This window comes from Martes martes (assembly GCF_963455335.1).
Source record: "Martes martes genome assembly, chromosome: 11".
Classification (NCBI taxonomy): Eukaryota; Metazoa; Chordata; class Mammalia; order Carnivora; family Mustelidae; genus Martes; species Martes martes.
Window position 1 is genome coordinate 73,050,882 of NC_137899.1, and position 23,189 is coordinate 73,074,070.

A 23,189-nucleotide genomic window follows, 5' to 3' on the forward strand; every position below is an offset into this window, starting at 1 on the left:
GGGGAGATAGGTGGATGGGGGCGACAGGCATTCTAACCGGCTGGTTCCAAACCACTTTTGGGAACAGCAACAACAACCAACAATAACAACGCAAAGTGAAACAAAACAAACAAGTGGCCCAGCACTACTTTAGAATCCTCCGAGGCTTCCCTTCCCCCACCCCGCCCCTCGGAAGAGAGGCGGCTCCGCGCGCAGTGTGTGTACAGTTTGCATTGCCAACAACACGCGCGCGCGGCCGGGGTGCGCGCGCCCGCCAGCGCACACTCACACACATAGACACACATACAGACACACACACAGATCCGGGTGGGGGGAGCGGCAGCGCGAGACAGCGCGAGCCTCCGAGAAAGCGCGAGACACGCTGGCGCGTGCAGCTCCGCGGCGGCCGCTGCGCCCCGGCTCGAGCCCCGCGCCACCCGCAGCCCGCCCGCGAGCGCCCGTCCCGGTTATTTATGCGGCGGCCGCGTCTGCTGGCTGCGGCTTCCTCCGCCCCCCCCCGCCCCAGGGCGCGCCCCCCACTCGCGGCAGCAGCTGCCGGGACTCGCTCGTGGGTGTGTTGTTTGGGGGCTTCTGCCTCGGCGCCGCGGGTGCCACCTCCCGGGACGTTGCCCAGGCGTCCCAGGTCGCGGTAAGTTTCTTCGTCCTCACTCTAGCGCGCTGCACCTCCGCACCCCACCCCGTCCCAGCCACCTCCACGCCGGGCCGGGCTGCGACTTTACTCTGCTGCGCGCTCCTCCCGCGGCGGCGGCGGCAAAGTTTCGCCCCAGCCGCAGCGCTCGGTGCGGCGGGGCGGGTGTGACATGTGTCAAATTTCGGCTCAGCGTTGGGGTCGCCTTCCGGACCCAACATCACCACTTGTTGTTCTTTTTCATTTTGCATTGTGATGGGGGGAAGGGAGAATCGACAGAGGGGAGACTGCCGTTGGCTCACGTAGGATTTTTAGTTTTGAATATGCAAAATATTGCCTCGTCCAGAGAGACCGCGGCTGGAGGAGAATGTGTGTCGAAACACCAGATGTGTGTTTGTTTACTCTTTTATTTTTATTGTTTGTTGTCTCTTCCTTTTCCTCCCTTCCCCCCTTTCCCCTGGGAGGAGAAACAACAGTAAAAACATCTGGCGGTTGGAAGCACACACTTTATTGATCCAACTGCTGACCTTTATTTACTCAATTGGGCAAGTGCATGCAGCTCGTCCGTCTCTAAGTTGGGCGCTTCAGCGTTCATTTAAGAAGTACTTCCCTGGGAACTAAAGGCGGGGAGGGGACACTCCTTTTCTCGAGTGAAGAAACTCCTGGCCCCTAGTGATTCTTGGGGATTATGGTGCATCTTGACTGCTGCCCCCGATCGCGCTCTTTGCCCTGTCCACAGTCAGCAGGTCCTGCTTCACCCGGATCTCACCTAGTCCTACTTTTACTGTGCTTTGGGAAGGTCTCCTCACTCTGTGGGTGGGTTTAGGGTGAACTCGCACCTCCCGGTTCTTTAGGGAGGGAATGTGGGAGGGGCGCGGGCACCTTGCGGAGAAAGGGAGGGCTTCTCGGTTGGCTTTTACCTGGAAGTCCGTGGAGGCCCCGGGCGAGCGGAGGGCAGTCGGGAGCGCGGGGCTGGCTGTGACCCGGGCAGAGCTCGGGTCCCGACGGACCTTCGCGCTCGCCGCGGCTCACGTGCGGCGGCTGCACGGCGGGACCCACTGGGTGGCCGCGCGCGCCGCCTGCGCGCCGCCCGCGTGTCTCCCGAGCGCCTCTCCCCGCCCCGCAGGCCAGGACGCGCCCGAACGCCCCGACCTCTGAGCGAGTGTCGTCGTGGACCCTCGCTGGCTGAGGGCGTTTGGGCCTGTCTAGAGCAGGGAGGAAAAGTTGCCCTACTATCCTCAGACTCTTGAGATCTGGTAGGTAAGTCTCTCAGGGCACCTGGCGCGTGGGGGTGACACCGATTAGGAGGAACGGGAGGGGAAGGACACGTTCGAGTCTGGGGCTTTCGAGGGCGCAACCGGTGCGAGTTTTGCATAAGGACGACTCCAGAGAGGCCGAACGGGACACTTGCCCAGGGTTCTCCTCAGACTCCGGAATCCCCAAGGAACTAGACCCATCTGGGTATTTGTTTATTCAGCTTTTTAACCAACAGATTTAAACCACTTACTGGACAGCTGCTATCTGTAATGCTTCAACCCCTCCCACCCCCATTTTCTCTCACCACGTGTTGAAATCCAGTCAGTTTCTTGATCTTGAGGATTATTCCTCGAGTACTGTTTGCTCCCAGGTGGGCAGGCGTTCCGGACGTGGCCTGGGTGAGTGCTGAGAACGGCCCGGAGGGAAAAAGGGTGTGAAAGACCTGTGGGAGTGTGTAAGATGTGTACCTATATAGTCATCATGGATTCAGAAGTGCTTAAAGAGCTACCTCCCCAACATGCCCAGAGTCTACTTGGAAGAATAATTAAGTAGGAGCAGGTAAGCCGAGGGGAGAAAGTGACGCCCTGGTGTCAAGTAGCTGAAGTGGACGTTTTCCAACTGGAAGTATTTGGAGAGATTAACTTTTAGAAAACAAAAGTTTGCCTGGAAGGCACTTCCTTGCACGCTCTCCTCACCCAGGTAGTTTGGCTAGGCAGCGGTGGAGACAGGAGGGGTGTGTTCAATAGCAAGTCTGTGTTAGAGGTCAACACTGAAGCAGAGATGAGCGTTCAAGATATTTTCCTCTTCAGTCTTGCGTTGTGGCGCACCTCGGGAAATGTTTTAAGTTGTCAAGGGGCCTGTTTATCTTTTCTGTCACTATGAGTTATGGAGAAGTATATTCTCAGTGTAGTGGAATTTTAAAATGTAGTGTTTGTTTAGTAGTGTTAAACAATTAATTTACAATTTTGGTTTATTTGTGTATACCATTAATAAAGCGGGTATAAAGTTACATCCACGATGATCATTAGCGTGGTAAAATTTCCTTTTAGTTTTGAAGCTTTTTAAAAGTCGTTTTTTCTTTCCTTCCTTCCTCCCTTTCTCTATCCTTCCCTCCCTCTTTCCTTCTCTCCCTTCCTTCCTTCCTTACACTTAACTAGACCCATGTTCAGTAGTTGTTCAATTCAGTGCTTGCTTAGGAACCCCACTATTTCATTGTTATCCAAAACTGAGTGAAATAAATATTTGTGATTAACTTATTAACTTTTAAGGAGGAGACTGGAAACCTGATGATAGATGCCTGTAGGTAAGGGAGAGAGGACACTCAATTTTCAAAGATCAGCACAAAGTTCACTATTAAGTATAAGAATACAAGAATTTTTAAGAGAATACTTTTTATCATTCAATTTAAACAGTACAATACATGCTTTCTTTTTATGCATAGATTATTAATATGTTACCACTGCACTACAATGGGTGCTAGAATAATCAAAGGAAATTATATACAAATAACAATTATGAACTATTTTTAACGGTTTATCAAAATTTCTCAACTAATATTTTGGGATCAGAGTGAGGGAGATTTTAGACTTGAATATTGTTTTCATAGAATTCATACTTTGAGTGGAAAGAGACCTTTAATTACATTAGGACATGAATAGATTTGTTAATGGTTGTGTCTAAATAAACTGTCATAGAAGTTTTATTTCTTTGCACTGATGATAGTACAGTGGTTTTGCTTTTACTAATAAAATGAATCCTTGTAATATTCTAGAAAGCTAAATAGGGGGGGATTGTTGTATGTGGCACACCATAAAAATCGGAAAAAAGGTGAACATTAAATTTACAGATAACCTGTAATGAGTTCTATTCCTTTTGTACAAGCAAGAATTTAAAAACACAGACCAACTCTCTTTGCATAGCTATTGGAATTATACTTTATGAAAAGTATATTTAAATATGTGAAAATAACTTTGACTGAGACTCATAGGGCATATAACAGTGTAATGAACATAGCCAGACAAATTTACCAGACATTTTTATTTCAAGAGAAAATGTGAGGGATATGGAACTCAATTACATAAAGGGCATATTATTTGTGATATTTTTAAGGATTTATAGCTGGCTCTGCCTCATCACCCTTGTCTATTTCTGTGTTGATAGTCTCATGTTAGATCAGCTATTAGTTATAATACTGATAGAAAACTGAATGATGGAAGTGGTCATGTATTTTCTGCCTCTCTAAATTAAATTAGAAAGAAGTCACTGACTTGTAAGTAGACAGTGTCACCGAAAAGTTCTCTTGACCTGATTGTTGCTAGACAAAATTGCAAATCACCATTGAATTCAGAAATAACCATTTCATTACAATTACTGAATACTAATTCTTGACACGCTCAAACTATATTTTCTTTTTTTCTTTAACTTTTCATAGATGGTAGTACTCTTAGTGATAATTGAATGGAATTCAAATATTCTAACCAGTGCCCAGATTCATACTGCCCTTTGAATAAAGAAAGCCTGTTTCTTAAATCAGGCCCAGTGAGAGCTTAAGATTTACATAGATTTTCAAAGTAACCTTACTTACGTACTCCCTAATTCATAGAGTTCTAACAAACTTGATCAGACCCAACCCAGAATGACTGTTGCATATTTTCTTAAGGGCCTGAAAAAGTAATCCAGGTGTTTGCAACTTTCCTTAAGCATATTCCGGGGCTTATGATCCACAGAGAATCTAATGCCTAAATCAAATGTTATATGCCATAGTTTACTTTAGTTCTATTCCTTCTTTAGATGACATAAATATTTTCTTAGATCCAACTGTGTATCTCTTAATATAATTGTCCTCCAGTCATGTCACTTCCATAGTCTTTATCAAGTAAAATACTTTAGGTTCTTAGAGGTTTTTGTTTTGTTATTTTTCTTTCTTCATGAGGCTTAAGTCCTTTTCATTGCCTTTTTATGGAGTTGTTCTAGAACTTTGGTTTCTTCATTTGTTTTTCAGAACTTGCAAGTGGACCCCATTAATATTTCTTTCAGCAGACTAACTAAGCATAGTTTGGGGGAGTTGTCTAAAAATACCATTACTTTTTTTTCTTAAGCTCAGCATTGCTTATGTGAAAATTCATTGCCATTGAATTTCGTAAATTCTCAGATAGTTGAATACTCTTTCCTGTGGAATATTCTTCTCTGTGGGTATTCTTACCTATTAAAATAAATGGGTACTTACTTCCATTTGCTGACTTTTGCCTTGTCATTGCCTCTGATGTATTTTTGTATATACTTATTTGCTCTGTTCAGTGTATTTATCCATACCCCACCCCCGATTTTCCAGACAAAACAAGCAAAAAAGAGAGTAACTTTGGTGAAATGTGAAGAATTATTGTGACTAATTAAAAGGTTAATGTTAGAACACTGAGATGCTGGAGACAGGTCCTTAAAGAAGATTTAGATGCATTATGTTCCAACACTATTAATATTAAAATGAAAAAATAAACCTATATGTATGTGGTGACTTATTTTCAGTATGTATTAAAACTGGGTTTCTCTGTATAGATGCCTCAGTAGTTTGCTCTTTTCTCAAATGTGGTATTTTAAGTATTGTTCTAATTCTTAGGCATGTAATCTCAATTTTGTAATTGGAGTGACTGGGAATTTGTGTTTATCTCTACAGTTTTTTGCCAAGCACCCAAATTAAGAGTATCAGGGCTCAGACATGAGGTATACTGTTACCATCCTCATTTCATTTTCAAAGCTACATTATATTTTAATGTTTCCAGCTTTGGATCCTAATATTTTTTCACTTTGTAATTATGAATTTTGTTTATTCTTTCTTGTATTTCTTTACCTGTCCAACTGGTTTTCTATGAACAATTGAAATTCTGCGTTACTTCAATTTATATAATTTTATCTAAAATTTTGTTTAAAATGCATTTTTCCATAAATTACCTATGCAGGCCCAGGTTCAACCTTTTAAATTCCTTGATATTTGAAATATGTGTTCTTGGACCTATATTCTACCAGTTTAATTCAATTTCCCATTCAGTTGTATACTTCCCTCTTCCTACAATCTACCAGGGATCTCTAGAACATACCTTCCCATTATATTGATAAATATGTCTTCATTCCTTTCTCTATGGCATATTATTTTTATTAGCAAAAGCAAATAATTTAAGTGTTGTGAAGCACATTGCTGTGAAACAAATGAATCCCCAGGGGTTTAAAAGCTCTCAGCATTTTTAGTTTATTAATGTTCCTTAATTTCTCTTGATTTCTGTCTTGGAAGGCTTAAAATACACTTTGTGGAAGATAATGTTGATTTAAAATTTATTTAAGTTTTTAGTGTTTCTTTTTAAAGATCTTTCTAACATAAGCCTAAAAGATTTATGTCATGAGAATGTTATACTGTTTTTTAAGGAAGTTAAGGAAATTAACTTTGAATTCCTCAAATAAGGCATGCTACTAGAAATAGTGTAAAGTTTCTATGGTATTCATTTCTTTCTTAACTTTTATAACAGCATTTTCTGTGAGAGTTTTTTGTATTTTTTTAGTTTTGTATTATTTTGGTACGTATACCCAACTACAGCCATCATTTTGCAACTTTTTCTCAATTTAAGAAAATAACAAACTTTCTTAAAGTGTATTTTAGGGGGTAAGAAAAAAAATCAGTGGTAGACATATTTCAGAGAAAGCATTTAAAAAATTTCTCACTGGCAGATAGCGAGGAGAAACTTATCGTACACTAATCCAAATAGCTTAACATCTTAGCATATGTAGACTGTCATAAAATCATCTCATTTAAAAAAAAAGATCCCCAACATCCTTAAGAACTATTCCTCACCATTACTTCACCCAAAGTCATGTTCCAGGATTTGGTTGATCTATATCTGTATGCCTTTAGCTAACTCTACTTTTTGTCTTCAGTTTTTTCCCTTTCTCGGTCTGCCTTTAGTTTAGCTAAGTGTCCCGCCCCCTCCCCAATCTTGTTTTGTACATTTAGTTGGTACCATTACTGCTGCCCATCTGATCAGATAGACCATCATCTCCTCCCTGAAATGTTGCAATAGCTATTTATCTCCCCTCTTCTCTCTCTGGGCACCACGGTTTGTTCCCCACACAGCAGAGCGATCTTTTAAAAATATGTGATTATGTCACTCTTCTCTATAAACCTTCCAGCAGCTTCTTATGTCCCTGAGAATAAAAGACAAAGACCTTATATAAGTCCATGTTATTTGACCCCTGCTACCTATCTGACATTCTTTCCTAACATTCTCCTCTTAGTCGGTCAACTCTAGCCACACTGGCTTCCTTGATATTTCTCAAAACAGGATAAGCTGATTCCCACCTCAGAGTTTTTCTCTGTGTTCTCCGTCTGAAATGCTCAACACTCGGATATCTTCACGGATTTCATGCCTCTGCTCAAACATATCCTTATTAGAGAAGACTGTCCTGTATAAAATAACAAATCCTCATAGATCTTGCTTTGCCACCTTTACCATACATTCATTTGCCCCACAGCACCATCATCAACTGACATTTTTAGAAGTTGTTTAGTTATCATATGTCCTCCCGATGAGAACGTACATTCCATGGAGCCAGGGATTTTGTTCTGTTCACTGTTCTAACCCAATGCTTAGAACAGTGCCTTGCATTAGGTAGCAGCTAAGAATGAGAAACAAACTGAGGGTTTGGGAGGGGGAGGTTGGGTGAGCCTGGTGGTGGGTATTGTGGAGGCACGTATTGCATGGAGCACTGGGTGTAGTGCTTAAACAATGAATTATGGAACACTGAAAAAAATAAAATTAATAAAATTTTTTTAAAAAAAAGAATGAATGACTTGTTGGAGGTCCAAGAAATTACTTCTGTCTATATCAGTGCCTCACTTTCTGTGTGACTGAAATTATTTTTCACCTTACACTTATTTTATACTTTATCACATTTGGAAAAACTGTTCACTGCTGTACTGACCAAGACGTGGCTCTGCTCTCTGGTGGATATACTTCAAGTTCAGTATTTTGTATCTCTTTTTTATTCCCATCTGAGAAACAATATTGCACTTAACTTTTAAAAGGTGTGAATGGATGTTTATGTTTTGGATAACAACAAATGCTCAATAGTTAAATGCTTCAATATAATAATGCTTAGTATAGTCAAAATGACATTTAATCATTTATTTCATAGTTATATTTTAATATGAATAGCATGAATAGACTCCATCGATATTTCTAAAGGCTACACTATGGATACAACATTGGCATATGAAATATTTCAGGGATTGTCTGCAGGGAAGATGGGGGGAAATAGGTTAAGCCAAGTTCTCTTCTGAAAACCTTTGGGTTTGGATGGCTTTCCTTCTTTGCATTGGCTCACACACCATAAGTTTCCAACTTCTCTTTTGTCTCGTTCTTTCAGTATCTATCCTTAAACAGAGCAGATGGAGGATTTATGATTTGATGGGAGGTCCATCTCTCCAAATTTAAAATCTCACTCTTGAGCTTGCTCAGATTGCTTTTGGACCCATAAGGTGTGGGTTAGTAATACAACTGTCCATGAAACATCAAACAAATACCCATGTTATTTTCTTTTTAAGTTTTTATTTTATTTACACTTAGTTAACATACAGTGTTAACTAATATTCGTTTCAGGTGTACAGTATAGCGATTCAACACTTCCATAAATCATCTGGTGCTATGACAAGTGCCCTCTTTAATCCCCATTGATTATTTTCTTATAAACCTGAGGCTCTGTAGGTCTCCCTCTCACATATTATGTCCGTATTTGAAATACACACCAACTTGCTCAGCAGATTTATTTTAAATACCTTGAGAACAGGGAAAGGCGTCTCTCTCCTTTCTATTGATAATGAAGAAGGAGGGCTCTCTTCCTGGCCTCCCTTCTCATTTTTCTTTTTCCCTCCTCCAGACTGAATTATGAAATCTTTCAAAATCGTTCTGATACTTTATTATACCGTCGGTGAATGTGTAGCCCTCGGAAAACTGTGAAACAAGGCAAAGTGGGCTTTTATTACATAATTACCCCACTTTTCCCTTTTTAAAAAATTACTAACTTACATCTTCGGCTACTCTTCTCTGGCTTCTTGGACACCCAGTGCCCTTCATGTTGCATCTGGCCATTTCAGTGTGTTCGCCTTTCCTTGTTCTGAGTCGGAAATTTTGTATTAAAGCACTTCTTTGGTAATCATAATGCATGTTAGAATGTGAATGAAGATGGATCCTTCTGGAAAGTGTAATTATTATTACAGCTGGTAAAATAGCCAGTTTGGTTTACTATGCAGAATTCTGTGTTAAGTGCCAGGAGACGTGCATTCCGGTCCTTGGTCTGTCTATGACTGTTGTGTGATGTTGAGTAGGTTATTTCCTCCAAAATTAAAAAGAGCCTGGATTAGTTTTTAGATTATTTTCAGTTAAGGTCTTTTTTGAAATACATAGAACCAAATTTGAAGCTGTGAACATGTTCTCCCTTTACTGCCATAAAAACACACATAAATGAATAAACGGAAGAAAAAGATACTTCGTAAAATAAAAACAAGTAAAACTAACAATAGTTACCACAAATAACTGCTTATGCAGCTCAGGGGGACTCAGTTAAAATCCAAAAGTATTATTCTTCTATTACCTCAGCCTGCTGGGTGTTTTCACACCACTCCTCCTTTTCTGTCAGGAATGGAGCCTCCTCTCCTTTAACCAGAACACTGAGACAAGCAGAGAAGGTAGAGTTCACATGGGGTTGATCACGTTTGGGGTAAGAGCTTCGGAATAAATAACCCCCTGGCATTCTCTCCCCTGAAGTGCATGTCATTAACTTTCCAAAATATTAATTTCTTCACAATTTTGCTTTGGTCCTGTGCTCATTCATATATTTAGCTCGAGGCGTCACCAATCCAGAAATAAAGTGTGGAGTTGGATAAGCTGTTTGATAAACTTTGTCTTTTAAAATTAGAGCTCCCCTTTTTGATGGACTTCACACACACAGACATACATTTTTAGAACCCACATAAAATGTCGGGCTGCCACATGGTCCAGCCTATGCATTGTGCTGCTTTAAAGGAAACACAACTCCCAGCTACAGGAATACTACATATCTTTGCTGTAGTTTGGCTTAAAGGGAGTGACACGGTTTTATACAGTGTGCCACATAGGAAGTTTTGCCCCAAATCTCTTGAGGCATCTTTCTTCTTCTCCTGGCTACTGCTAAAAAGTTTTTAGAGCCTCGCCTAGATCAGTCTTCACTGCTCTGCTGCCCCATCCCCCAGTTGTGCAACACATACAGTCATACCAAGTGTATGCACCCCGTGAAGTGTGCCCTCCCGTCATGCAAAGTTTGCTCTCTCTGTTTATTCTGGCTGCTTTTCTCGTGGCCGTAAATGTTTGTCTTTATGCAGACAAATAAGGAGAATAGCAACAAAGACTTCTTCTCAGAAGGTAAGGATTATAAATTGTGGGAGTTTCTAACAGTGATGTAAGCTTGCAACATGCACATTTCAATGTGTCTTACCTTGTTAGAGAATGTATATTCCTGTAACTTAAAATAGAATTCATTAGACAGCCTGACTTCTTGTTGTCCCAAATAAAATAACTTTAAATCTATAATTTTGATCACTTTATAATATTTATTTCCAGAAAAGCATGCTTTTAAGTTATCTTATCCTTCTAATTCTTTGCTCTTTTGTAATATTCATAAATGTCAAACTGTCCCTTACCCTACATGTCTGTTCCTCATACTGTTCCTCAAACAGAAGAAGGCAGAGTGATTTGTTATGTCTAATTGGTATTTAATTTTACAGATTTGTTCTCTTTGATATGTTCTCTTTGATATCCTTCTCATTGCATCCTGAAAATATATCATTTCCACTGGTCTGTAAGGATGCCAGATTCTAAAATATGACTAAGTACATGCTTACTCATATTGCTATATTAAAGGAACATTGTTACAAGTTTTGTTTTCATTTGGAGAGACAACTTGTTTTTCTGACTATATAAGATCAAATTTTGAGTGCAAATGTACAATGAAAGAGAATATATGGTAACAAGCTATGAATACATAACTAAGAAAAATATTTAATGTTTATTTTCTTATTCTTAGGATTATGTTTCTTATGAGAGGATATTTAAGAAATGGAATGTGAATGAATAATTTTATTTTTACATGTTAACTATTCGTGAGACAGTAAAAATATATTTAGTTATTTTTAAAAAACGTATTTGGCTATATATTTAACATTTCATTTTAAGAAAGTATGTTGGGCGGGGGCGGCCTGAGTGGCTCAGTTGGTTGAGCATCTAACTCTTGATTTCGGCTCAGGTCATGATCTCAGAGTCCTGAGACTGAGCCCCAAAACAGGCTTTGTTCTCTGTGGGGCATCTGCTTGGGATTCTGTCCCTCTCCCTCTCCCTCTGCTCCTCCCCAGTGTTCATGTGCTCTTTCTCTCAAATAAATCTTAAAAAAAAAAATAATAATACGTTGGCTATTATATTGTAGAAATGATTCTGATAATTTTATTGTGTCTATTGATAGACAAATAGACAATATTGTGTCTATTTTAATTACTCATCATCATAAAGTTGTTTTAAGCTCTTTAGTTTCGTTCCATTTTTTGTTAAAGATAATTTATATATGGTAAAACTCACCTCCTTTTAGTGTAAAGTTCTGTAAATTTTGACAAACCCATATAGTTGTGTAATCACCACTGTAGTTAAGATAAAGAACGGTCCCATCATGCTACAAAATTTTTCCATGTGCTTTTTAGTCAAAACCTCCTTTCATCCTCTAGGCCCTGGTAACTGCTGATCTATATTCTGTCCCTATAGTTTTGTCCTTTCAAGTCTCCCCTGCTTTTATTGGGCAAGTTTTTATACTGTATAAATTTTGGGGGCCTAGTGTGTTACTTTGATACACTTGTATACTATAACATGATTGCCATTGTAGTGATATCATATTACATAATTGTAGTACCATATTGTAGTCTATATTCATGATACATTAGATCTCTATGGCTTATTTACAAGCAAGTTACAAGTTTGTACCCTTTAATAAAGTCAGTTAATCTCTAACCCCGATCCCCTGGTAACTACCACTTTACCTGACGTTTTTTATAAGTGTGACTTTTTTAGATTCCACATGGTAATATCATACAGTAATTGGCTTTGTCTGACTTTATCTCACTTAGCATAATGTGCTCAAGGTCCATCCATGCTGTCCGTCACAAATGGCAGGATATCCTCCCTTCTTATAGCTGAATGATATTCCATTGTATACATGTACCATATTCAAGTCTGTCTTATAAATAAAATCATACAGCCTGTAGCCTTCAGAGTCAGGCTTCTTTCACTCAGCATCATGCATTTGAGATCGTTCATATTGTTGTGGTGTATTATTTTTTCTCCGCAATAATGTAGTTGCTTGTTCCCATTGTAATTTCTTAGCAGTTTAGAATTCTCTCATTTTCCATTCAAATATATTTTTATATAGCCTCAAATTTTATTTTGCCTTATAAATTGGCATGGCTTCCAAACAAGAGATATTACTGGCTAATCATTTCTAAAAATTAATTTGGGGGTTTTTACCATAATTCTCTTCCCTTGCTCCTGCTCCCACCCCCAGTCTCTCTTGCTTTCATACTTGCTTTCCTTGTTCCCATGGGTGCTTACTGTTCATGTCTTTTCACCCCTTGTCATCTGTTTGTTTGGAATATATAAGACCCATTCAGGTAACCAGTTTTTAAAGAAGAAAGAGGCTCATTATCAGTTGTTCAATAATTTTTTTTTCATTTATTCATTCACTTATTTGTTTATTCCTCAATCACGGATCATCCACCAGTTTCTGTAAGGGGCAAAAGAAGTAAGAAGAATCAGAGAGCCCTAGAAATGAAGAGAGTCTTCGAGATCATGAAACTGATTTTTCCATTCTCCCTTCCAAGCCAGACGGGAGATGGGCCTAGGGTTTCTTAACCAGGAGCCTTCATCAAATTGCCTGTGGGCTGCAGTGAATGGAAAGGGAATATCTGAAGTGAATCAAACGGTCAGATGGGCTGCTAAGAACAAATTGTCAGTTCGAAGGGGCTAGCTGGACTGAAAGGGAACAGAAACCAGGGAGTGAAAGGTAGGAGAGAGAGCAGACAAGAAGCCTGGAGAAACTTCTGGTGGGTTGGCTTTTTTAACAGACAAGAATTGAGCAGTCAGAGGACATCTGGATGTGAAGGAGGTGGTACCCATGGTCATAATTCGGGCTACTGGCTTTCAGGAACTTCCATGAATGAAAAATTTGTTATCTTAACATCCAACGTTTGAAAAAATTTAATTCTTTTGGAGTTCTTCCTTATACTGAAGTAGAATCAGCCATTATTTCTAGCTCTACCCTTTGAATTTACACAGAGTATTTCACATCGATGACTTTGGAGATGTCTGAAAGCTTTCATTTCTGCTAAATCTTTCCTTTCTCAAGCTAAAGAAGTCAGGTTTTCCCCCATTATACTTTATATACTATAAGGACTTATTTCATTCTTCGCAGTTCTGATAACTCTCCTCTGGGTATGCTTCTGTTTGCCAGAGTTTCCCTTTAAAATGTACACAGAGCTAAATACCACACCAAGAGTTGGCCTGACCGGAACAGAATACATAGAAAATTTATCTCCACCTTTTTTTCCCTCTAACCTAATAGCAGTTCATTTTTTAGTCATGTTACATTGTCACTTGAGTTGTAATTCACTTCATAGAAGTTGCCAAGAGTGAACAATTTGATTAGTTTATTTTAAAAGTAGTATTTGTATGTCTTTTAAATTCTTCTTTTACAGTTTACTCAACATTTCAAGATCTAAACAAAATCCTGATTCTATGCTGTGTTAGCGACTGTGTCGTCCATAGTTTGATTAATATATTTCTGTAACTCTATTTGATTATTTTTAAAAACATTGAGCAGAGTAGGGCTAAGAATGGAGCCTTTACTAAAGTTAGTGCACGTGGATTCCTTCACTTGTCATTAATCCTTTGGATGTGATTATTTACCTACCCATAAACATTGGAAATCAATCTTAATAATGGATAGCATTCATAGAGCAGGTAATTTAAATAGGCATTTTCTAAGCAATTTGTGTGTGTTAATGCATGTACTCTTCATAATACCTTTCTAAGGAGGTTCTGTTATTTCCCCATTCTACAAATGGCAAGCTGAGTTGTGAAAGATCTGAAATTTCACCCTACTTGCAAGCCAACAAAGTAGCCACACTGCTTTCTGGATGCTTGCGGAAGACCCAAGACTTTCAGGTTAGAGGCAGAGGACTTTATTACCGCTGATACAGCAAGCAGTGTGAGCTTCTTGATTCTTTTCCGTTCCTTGCCCACTCCCTCCCCCCAGCCCGATTCCTACAGGAGTTCTGTAAAGTGGCTCAGGTTCATGCTGCACACTCAGTGAATTATTTCACTGATGTGGAATGCCAGGTTTAGGAACCCAGATCTTTTGTAACGGGCGGTAGGTAAACTTCCCCTTTGTTCCATGTGGAGATACTGTTTCTGTCTGCAAAGGCTATTTGCTATACAAACACTTGTGGAAAGACAGTCTAGAACAAAAGCTGCCTTTGCTCACAACACACGTGGACACATGAGAGACCCATGAAATTTGCCTGTCATCCCAGATTTTAAGAAATTTTCCCAAAGTTACACAGATAGTAAGTGGACGTACCCCAAGTTGGCCATGAGAGACTTTTCTCTATGCTTTTCTTGGTCTAGCTATTATATAGCTACTGCATTTCTTTGATTCACTCATCTAGTAACATGTCAGAAAAAGAAACAAGGTTTGGCATGGCTTATTTTTAACAAATCCATGGCAGGTTCTTTATTTTTTTTTTTTAATTTAAGTTCTCACAAACCATCTGTTTAGTAACCTGTTCTAGAATTTTGTTGAGGAATAATGTCAAGATCACTGATCTTCATTTTCTAGAATTCTTTTACCTTAAAAAAATAAAGTAGCATTTGCCCCTCTTATGTATTATGTCTGCTTTCCTGTTGTTTGTAATTCTTCAGGGTTATCAGTATTGTTCTGCTGTAACACTTACTTTTTTTTTTTTAAAGATTTTATTTATTTATTGGACAGAGAGAGAGATCATAAGTAGGCAGAGAGGCAGGCAGAGAGAAAGGGAGAAGCAGGCTCCCTGCTGTGCAGAGAGCTCTATGCAGGGCTGGATCCCAGGACCCTGAGATCACGACCTGAGCCAAAGGCAGAGGCTTAACCTGCTGAGCCACCCAGGCACCTCTGTAATATTTACTTTCAATACCCTGAGATTGTCTTCCATTGGCCGTGCATACCTGAAGTGATTTATTTCATTGTTCTCTTATTAATTCCTGAACTTTGATTTCCTTATTAATCATATCTGATTTTCCATTTTAGTTTCAACACTTCCTTTTTGGTGGAGAATGTAAAAACCACCTAAGATTCATCTCAGTTATCTGATAATATACCATTGTCACCAAACAGTAGGCTAACGTCTTCTTTTATATTTTTTTCTCATACCTAAATAAGATCTTGAAGCATTCTTAGATTTTTGTGAGGGGAGGAGGAGGTTGCTTCAGCCCATTTTAAGTATTTATTAAAGCTTTGAGTCATGTTTCTGTACTATTCCTTGACATGTGATATTATTTCTGAGGTCAAATAATCCCTGTGTAACTCTGATTTTTTTTTAACTATTTTCTATTTTTTTTTCTTTTTAATGCCTTCTCAGGCTGGCCGTAGGGTCATAATTTCACTTTCAGTAGCTCATCATTTCATAGATATTTATCCCAAGCCATTTTTTATGTTAGAGTTTCATGCCAAGCCATCATATATTAGGGGATGGCAAATTTTTTCTGTAAAGGACTAGATAGTAAATATAGGTTCGGTGGGTCATAGGTCTCTACCACAGCTATTCAACTCTGCCATATAGTTTAGAAGCAGCTATGAACAATACCTAAATGAATAAATGTGGCTGTGTGACAGTAAGGTTTGTTTATGGACACTAAAGTTTGCATTTTGTATAATTTTCATATTTCACAAAATATTTTTCTTTTAGTTTTTATTCAGCAGTTTAAAAACCATTCTTAACTCACAGATATCCAAAATCAAGGAGTGAGCCACTTTTAGCCCATGGATTATATTTTGACAGACACACACACAAATATTCATATAGATATAAACATAGTTTTTTTTTTTACTGATGTTGCTAAAATCCATGCCACATTTAAATGCTGGCTTGGAATTATGAGCTTAAAATTGACAAATTCTTTCATGAGAGTTCTTCCCTTTTCATTGCTATTCAGGCCAAAGTAGTAATTCTCCTCATTGCTTCTTAAGCTGTTAGGAAGAAGAAATTATTTGGATGCCAGTAATTTATTATATGCTCAACTTTTGTCATTATGAGTATCACAGCATAAATCTGGTGAATAAAGTGCAGTTATCAAGTGAGTCACCAGAGGTGTAGATAGTGAGTCAAGAATGTCTTTCACATGAGTTTTCCAGAGGTCGGGGCAATACAAAGATGTCAGGAAGTTCCCCCAGACAGGTTGAAGAGTCATGAAGCAGCGCAGCTTTAAGTATGAGACAAAGCTTTGGCCCAACTCAAAGCTTTTTATGTATGCTGGCAAGTATGGGTAGACCAGAGGCCTGGGGTACAGTTAGATGAGTGGAGTATCTGGCTGGAATGGGAAATTTGAAAACTTCACACCACGGCTCTTTAACAGTCAGACGGCTCTTCAACTAGATTTGCTCCTGTGCCTTTGCGTAAAGAGAATCTCCTCCTGTATTTACTTACGGTGACCCTGTAGCTAGGTTTGTCTGTTTATGTGTTCTGGTATTTCTTTATTTATATTTTTTAGGTTAACTAAAGCCAATCTTGCAGAGTTTGTCTTGGGGAATGTTCCTGTTCTTATTTTTGATATAAACTTTGTAGATGATATACTCTCAGCTGGAGGAGATGGGAAGATGGATGAAAAGACTAAGAATGAGGAATAGTTCTTTTTCTTGATGTTCTTTCTTCCTTGCTATGGGCAAATCCACAATACTCAGCTAGCTGGACTTTTTTTTTTTCCCCCCCTCTTCAGAATACACATCTCCCTTTCTGACAGGAGGCCTGATTTGAGGTAACATTTGTTATTTATTGTATGAAAGAGTTGTATTTTGAACAACATCATTTCTGTTTTTTTTTTTCTTGGAATTTTAATCCTTTTTTGCTTCCACGGTTCCATGTTTTGAATAAGCAATTTGTGATTTTTTGATGCCCACCTAACTCATAATACCCATTCCTCCTAATCTTTCCCTGTGAACTCATCTTGAATTTCCCTTGCTTTCTTTGACCTAAGGGTACTTTTGTGAACCCTTTTCTTGTCATTTTAAAGCTCAGAAAACATATCTCTGTCATATGATACTGAATTTTCTTTTGAAATATTTTAGTTCAGAACGACGTGAATTTTCTGAGTATGAAACATTTCTGATTCATTGGCCTAGGCAGCTGCCATCTTACTGAGGGAGAGTCCTTTTTACAGTGTATTGTGTGCTTCTTTACCAAAGTCATCATCAGAATCGCTTTTAAAAGAGAGAGGTTTCGAATAAAGCAAGAAAAATACAGGCCAATCTCTTTTAGAGTTAAGACAACAATAAATGAAATATTTATGAATCAGGGCTTGGCTGTATGAGAAAATACAGACAAGCCTGTGGTTTCATTACATTACTTACAGTATTTGTGTGACCTAAAAAACGGAAAGTGCAAAAAGACCTAATGCAGTCAGGGACAGGGGCCGCTGAGATATGCATCACTCATGAACTGCTCTGGTCTTCCTCTGGGAACCAGGTGCTCTTTTTATTTATTTATTTATTTTTTTGAAAATGTTAATAGCAAAGGAGGGAATACAACTAGAGGTAAAACAAAACAAAACAAAAACTATTGTTGACAACATGGGCGATATACATTGAAGAAAAACTTGATTTAAAAACTATTACTCTACGGGTGCCTGGGTGGCTCAGTGGGTTAAGCCTCTGCCTTCGGCTCAGGTCAGGATCCCAGGGTCCTGGGATCAAGCCCTGCGCTGGGCTCTCTGCTCAGCGGGGAGCCTGCTTCCCTCTCTCTCTGTGCCTGCCTCTCTGCCTACTTGTGATCTCTGTCTGTCAAATAAATAAATAAAATCTTAAAAAAAATATTACTGTCTATTTATAACCCTTATTTCTGTAAATAAAGAACTGTACCGTTATGTGTCATTTTTCATCACATTTTCAACAAGAACATGTAGTTATTTTAACTAGTTCTTAGTTAACTTAAATTTCGATATGTGGCAGTAAAAGTTAAAGTAAATTTAGAGTGTTTTTTGTTGTGGCCGTTGAATTCTCCCTTGGGAAATAACCTATGAAAATTATGACAGACCAAGCTAAATATATTGTTAGTTGAATAAATCTTTACTGCTAGAAGATAGAAACATTTATTCAAATAAAGAGCTCTATTATGTTTTAACATAGTTAGTTTATAAAGTGTTATAGATGATGCTGTTGAGGAAACATAGTAAGTATAGATAAGTGAAAAATTCATCTGTGATGATCTTGCTGGTTATAAGAATTATTTGGGAAAAACTGTTAAAATGCTTATTTACAGGCCTAACCTGGATTGCTCTGATTCTTTAGTAGTTCTAGAGAAGGGCCAGAAGTCTGCATTTTTAGAAAATATGATTTAAATAAGGTGGCATGAAGACCACACTTTTAGAAACACCAGAGCACCAGAGCAAAATATTACATTGTATTTAGAAAGCATGTTTTTTAAAGGAAAATAGGGAATTGAAATAAAACCCAAATTTCATTGGTCATCCCAAATAAAATTGATTTAGAATATAAAATATACACTCCTCAGAGAATAAATTAATAATCTCCAAAGATCTAACAAATTTTTACTTCCAATATTTTTATTGATCCACTGAGCTCACATTTTGAGTTACTGTTACTAATCTAAAAAAAAAAGCAAAACCTACAATGTCACATATAGGAAACAAACTGTAGAAAGGAGAGAATACTATTAGCTTCCTTTAAAATAAGACTGAGACAAGTGGTGGGGAAAGAGAGAGAGAGAAACATAGACAGAGGTGGTTGTGTGTGTGTTTAAAGCCTGGGATATTTAAGTCTGTCAAATTGTGTGTAAGTTGCTTCTGTGACATTTCAGTTAAAGTTTTTCGTTTTTGCCTTCATTGACCTCAACTTATGCATTATTGTAGTGGTTGACTTAAAATTACAGAAAATAAAATGAAGATTATCTAAAGTATTTCAGTAAGTCTTTTTCAATCAAATATATTTGAAGTGTAGTTGGCCTTCCAGAGTTTGTCAGTTGGCTGTTTGGAATTGGGAATAATTCTTCCCACCGAAAGGGAATGTGCTATATCTATTAGTTTGCGATGGGAAAGTTGATAGGAAATTGTGTTCTAATACTGTATCGAATACAGAGAATTAATTTAGCTTATTATTTTTTTAAGATTTTATTTATTTATGTGACAGAGAGAGACACAGTTAGAGAGGGAACACAAGCAGGGGGAGAGGGAGGAGGGAGAAGCAGGCTTCCCACCGAGCAGGGAGCCCGATACGGGGCTCGATCCCAGGACCCTGGGATCATGACCTGAGCCGAAGGCAGATGCTTAACAACTGAGCCACCGAGGCGCCCCTAGCTTATTTATTTTAAATGCTTGTGATTGGTACAGTCTAATCTAGTTTATGAAACTCTTCCCAGCCAGCTAAATGGCTTTTTGTTGTACAAATTCCTTACTTCCTAGGAGAATGTTTTAATCACCGGGTTGGGAACCTACTTCCTCCAGTTTCCTTCAGGAAATGGGTTTTCTCATAGAGTTGACAGAGAGCAAGAACTTGCCGTTTGAGGTACAGCTTTGGGTTTGGGGGTGGGCTAGACACTTGAGCGTGATGTTCTCATTATATAAGATGGCTGATGAAGACGGTAGAAAAGGAAATAAAGGGGCAACGAAAGAGAAATAGGGCTACCTTACCCTTTGCCTGGCAACAAGCATGCTGCCTGGACAGGCTTCAGGTGCAGATGTAGCAAGGAAAAGTGGTGTGTGCTCATAGGCACCATCTTCAGAATATAGCTAGTGGGACTGCAGGGGCAGTAGTACAGGGATCAAGAGCCAGAACCACTTGGTTAAGCCTCTCACTTTTAGAGCATTAACTCTCTTCACAAGCCAGAAGAAAGCACACAGAAGCATGGGGAAACAAATGTGAGTCTGCCAGTCTTTTTATTGCTGAATTCAGATATCTACCCAAAGTTCTGTAATGAGCTATGGACTCTTGAATAGCAGTACGAGCATTTCCTATTTTTAAAACATTTTATCGCTAATAAGGTTCTTATATTACCTAATTGGATCGTTAAACTAATTCGGTAGGATAATTAAGGCAGATATTATATTACAGGATCTCTGCAGATGAGAAAATACTAGCAATTCTTATTTACCCAAGGTTATATAGCTACGAAATAGCGAAGCCTAAAGCAAGTCCTCTCCCTCTCCCTACACCAGTGTTCTTTCCTCTGTGTATACCTCACTGCTTCTCATGGATTGGGCATCCGAATCTTGAGAATGCCTGTTAGATGTTCACTGCATGGAGGTCAGAAGCAATGTCTTCTATTCCTTTTGTAGTTCTTTGTAGCATGGGTGCACACCGTGGAGGCCCAGCAGGAATATTTGTCAACTGAGATGTGGGTCTGACACCATGGCAAGAGGAGGGCTTGGCATTAGACAGATGGAGAGCAAATCCTAGGCTCAGCCACATGCTGGCTGTGTGATCTTGGGCAAATTATTTGATCTCTGAACTTAAATTTCTCATCTGTAAAATATGGATGAAAATTCTGTTTAAAGGTATTATTTGTGTGAGTTAAAAATAATATCTGTAAAGATTCTGACATAGTAACTGCGAGATAGTAGATGCCCTCCCTTCTGTGATGACTGTGGATTTTTTTTTTTTTTTTTAAGATTTTATTTATTTATTTGTCAGAGAGAGAAAGAGCGAGAGAGCACAGGGAGACAGAGTGGCAGGCAGAGTCAGAGGGAGAAGCAGGCTCCCTGCCGAGCAAGGAGCCCGATGCGGGACTCGATCCCAGGACGCTGGGATCATGACCTGAGCCGAAGGCAGCTGCTTAACCAACTGAGCCACCCAGGCGTCCCGACTGTGGATCTTTTAACTGTCTTTTTTCCTAGCTCCTCCCCCCACTTTTTTTGTTTTTGTTTTTGTTTTTTCTTTTTCCTGCAGGAGTATTTTGTTTGTCAGCTTTGGTTTGTCTGTTTTTAATCTTAAAAAAACAAAACAAAACAAAACAAAACAGTGCCAAGGTTTAGGATTGGGGCAACCCATTCTGCTATGGGAGCATCTGTCATAATGGGCCCTGTGAATTCTGAGGAACGGGAAGAAAGGAAAATACACAGTTTACCAAAACAAATATATCATGTTCCTCATTGTCTTGCCCCCTTTGGTCAGGCAGTTAGGTTAGAAACAGCTGATGTAGGAATATTCTTTAGAGGAAAATCTGCCTTTGTGCATATGCTCAGAAGTCAAATACTGTCTCTGCCTGACTTAGTATATCCTTGGAAGCTTGAAACCTGAAACTTAAAAATTAATTTTGAATTTTGTTTGTGGTATTTGCAAGTGAAGTTACAATTGTTTATTCATGAAGTTCTCTGAAGCTATTAGATGTGGCAAAAGTAGATGTCCATTTTATTTTAAGATTGTCTCAGCTTTATAGTGTTTTCTTTTTTATATTTATCAAAGCCTTAGACCTTATTGATTGGCTTTAAACATGATGTTTTTAGATTAATAGATTCATCATTACAATGGAGTCTCATTTTCTGGAGAAATAGGTTTTGTAAGCAGTCTTATGTAATAAATTTAAGAGATTTCTCCTTTCTAGGTATTATTTTGACTCCCTGTTAGTATTGTTTCTTGCATTCCACTAATGGATTTGGATGAAATTATTTCTGTATCATTAAATTTGGCATATTAGGCAATTTCTTCTGCAGGGTTGCTGCTCTGTTCTGGGGACCTCTTCTTGGGCCTACCACGAAGCTGGGAATTTTACTGTAAACTTGGCTATGTTTTAAATCTAGGAAGAAACCAATTTTCCTGCTTCTGAAATGAAGTGATTTTCTATTTTAATGATAAGGCTAGTTAATTACTAGTTTTTATTGGAATTGGAATCCTCTCCTTTGCATCTAATGGCCCAGACCATCGTATTCTAAGAGGAGAGCTCTCCACAGGGCACTGCTGTGATCCTGTAATACACTAGCCTCTATGTTCTGTCAGCTATCATTTTACATGTGCACAATGAGGGAATTAATTTGAAAATATTGGACTTTCTAGGTTTCAGGCACTAAGGAAGCACTAGGAAGAGTGTTTTGAAGATACTTCATACTCATGTGTCTTCCCTCTTCTTCAGTGGTAGGAGAATACATTGGATACTTTAGTCAAAGAAGCACATTCCCTTATCCCGTTTGTCTGGAAATAATTATTTACTGAGGCGATATGTGCTCCGTGGAAGAAAGGTTTGGCAAGTGGTACATATTCTTTTGCTCGTTGATGTTGGGAGCATGTGTTCGTGATCCTCTAATAAAAAGCACATGCTCAAAAAGTGGTTACTGTGTGTGTGTGTAGTAACTATTCTTAAGCAATATGGTGTCATGGGAGGGGCTACATTTCAAGTGAGAATAATGGATCAATTTAAACCAAGAACAACTTTTGGAATGGTATTTTTTTTTAAGATTTTATTTATTTATTTGACAGACAGAGATCACAAGTAGGCAGAGAGGCAGGCGGCGGGGGAGGGTGGGGAAGGAGGCTCCCCACTGAGCAGAGAGCCCGATGATGCGGGGCTTGATCCCAGGACCCTGAGATCATGACCTGAGCTGAAGGCAGAGGCTTTAACCCACTGAGCCACCCAGGCGTCCCTGGAATGGTATTTTTAATACCTAGTCCAGCCCTAAAAATGTCTATTCATAAAATAGGGAAGGTTGGGAGTCCATTGTACTTAGTTAGAGGTCATCATCAGTAAAATTCTGAAGTAAATATATGATGATATTAGTGTTAAGTAATTTAAATGTCAATTTAGCAACTAGACAAGGACAAAAATAAAACTACTTAGACATTGTCGCATCACCTGATAAAAATGTCAATATATTTTGCTACTTCTTTGAAGTGTTTTCCATATACTTGCCACATTTATTATTTACTTGACCCCCCCCCCCCAAAAAGTATGAACCGGGTTGAATGTTCTGTAAAAGTTTAGCATTATAATGTTTATTGT

At 39.0% G+C, this 23,189-nt stretch overlaps 1 protein-coding gene across 1 annotated transcript in view; it reads left to right on the forward strand.

Moving 5' to 3' along the window:
* Positions 1-278: 278 nt before the first annotated feature.
* FOXP2 (forkhead box P2) overlaps positions 279-23,189 on the forward strand; it is a 553,051-nt gene continuing 530,140 nt past the window's right edge. The window contains exon 1 of the mRNA XM_080819149.1: positions 279-628. The gene's annotated coding sequence lies outside the window, so the exon portion shown is untranslated. The remainder of the gene's footprint in view (positions 629-23,189) is intronic.